We start from the raw sequence: 2,257 nt of genomic DNA, 5'->3' as shown, positions 1-2,257 counted from the left end.
GGGTGCCTTGCCCACCTTCAGAGTCAGCTGGGCCTGCCCTGGACGGGCAAGCCTGACAGTCACCTACCAGTTACAAAAAAAAAAATGCTGGGTACCATGATGAGAAATTGCATAAATTTCCAATATAGATCATTCATAATAATATTGATAAATAAAATATGGAGTAATTATTAGGCTATAGCAGGGGTGGCCAAGTTCGGTCCTGGAGAGCCACATTCCTGACACTCTTAGGAATGTGGCTCTCCAGGACCGAACTTGGCCACCCCTGGGCTATAGCATAATAATTTAAAGGCAATTCATAATCTAAAGGCAATGTGTGTCACTGCGTGTCATTGCATGCAGGGCATCTGAACGATAATGAAGAGATTTTACAGCTATAATAAACATAATGTTACAGATACATTAACTAACTCATGAGGAGGAATGAAGGAACTGTTTTACCAATCCACTACAATACATATACATATTATACATATATATATATATTATAAATAATTACCTTTGAAACAAAATTCCAAATTTGTTCTCCACCACACAACATGAGCGAGACAGCCTGTAGCTGTAGATAATTTCTCTGATTCTGGGAGCGATAACAAAATGGTTTCTTCAGCCAAGTTTTGAGAGCAAATGTGTCATCGGCTATGAAATGATTATTTGATATCGTGTGACATCAAGCAGGACAAAGTGGCACACATTGGCATGACGAATTGCAAGTCAATGAAGGGATAAAATTTATGAAAGTGTCAAGGTGCCTTAATTTCAAGTTCAGATGCCCTGCACGCAGTGACACGCAGTGTTTTCAAATAGGTTGTGCCAGACATTTTTAACATTTCAAAAAAAAAAAAAAAAAATTACGCACTAGCACACAGCTGCGCACAGTTCACGACGAGTTTACTATGAGTTTACTCATTGGCATGCAAGACTGTCAGTGTGGGGATCAAATTTGTGCTACTGTCAAGACTTGTCTGGTGGACACACTGAGATCGCTTTAAGCTCTCGCTAAGATGCGGCACACCAGCTGGATGTCTTTGGGCATGATGGTGATCCTCTTGGCATGGATGGCTCACAGGTTGGTGTCCTCAAACAGGTCGACCAGGTGTTTCCGGCAGAGCCATCACAGTGGAGCTCCAGAAAGGCAGATCAGTCCTGAAATCCTGAGCGATATCTCTCACCAGGTGCTGGAAAGGCAACTTGCGGATCAGCAAAAGCTTTGTGGATTTCTGGCAATGACGCATCTCCCACAGTGCCACGATACCGGTTCTGGAATGGTGACGCTTCTCCACACTGCTGGTAGCAGAAGCGCTCTTACAGGCAGCCTTCGTAGCAGGCTGCTTTGTGAGCGCTTTGCCACCAGATGATTTACTGGTTGTCTGTTTGGTTCTTGCCATATTAGCAGAGCAACAGTTTTCTTCTCAAGCAGGGACACGACCATAACACACACATCGCGGTTGTGGGCAGTAATTATCTGACATTCAGTGGGAGTGGGGTGGGCAGGAGTGGCTACAGGATGAAGAAAACAGGCCCACGCAGGACTCTACTTTACATTTCTGGCCTAAAAAAAGTGCCCCCTCAGAGCAATGCAAGGCCCCTCCACAAATCTGTGTCTGGCTCCAGGACTGGGTGACAGGCAGGGAAAAGCAAATGAACCATCATATTTTCAAAAGAACAAGCAATTATTTAACTTTCATTTATGCTCAAACAGAAAAAAAAAAAAGATTTATTTAAGACATAGGCCAGTGATGTGTTTGCACACTGGCATCAAAATACTTTAATCACTGGTCATGAGAAATACAAAAAGATATTTGACACCTAAAACATCATGAAATCTAACCATTAAAATCAGTTATTTTGACCACAGATCATTCTCCTTGGGGATCTCCAAGAATAGAGTGTTTTTTTTTTTTTCATGGTCATGTGACAGCAGCCACATTAAAGAAATGTAATAACACACTCCTACGTTTTCCAATGTTCCCACAGGGTTCCATCTCACCAGATACATCCTCTCATCACTAGCCAGCCTGTCTCATCTCTTACCTATGAACCAAACAAGAAAACCCATATTCAGCACACTGCCTTTCATCTCTGGTGGCTGAAGAATGAGATTGGATATAATAGCTTCAGCTTCATTTTTGCTGCACTTTCTGTTCTAGTCGCATAAAGCCACAGTGACTGTGAACCTGTTTTTTTTCTAACTCAGCTCAATGTGTCACAGTGCATCCAGTGACAGCACGGCTCTACAAGCCTGGAAATATGCTTA

The 2,257-nt window shown here is 42.6% G+C and overlaps 1 pseudogene; it reads right to left on the bottom strand.

Annotated features, from left to right (window-relative positions):
- Window positions 1–895: 895 nt before the first annotated feature.
- LOC117522833 lies at window positions 896–1,388 on the bottom strand (annotated as a pseudogene).
- Window positions 1,389–2,257: the final 869 nt, after the last annotated feature.

This window comes from Thalassophryne amazonica, chromosome 13, assembly GCF_902500255.1.
Source record: "Thalassophryne amazonica chromosome 13, fThaAma1.1, whole genome shotgun sequence".
Lineage (NCBI taxonomy): Eukaryota > Metazoa > Chordata > Actinopteri > Batrachoidiformes > Batrachoididae > Thalassophryne > Thalassophryne amazonica.
Note: the sequence above shows the minus strand (reverse complement) of the source record. Positions and strands in the feature narration are given on the sequence as shown.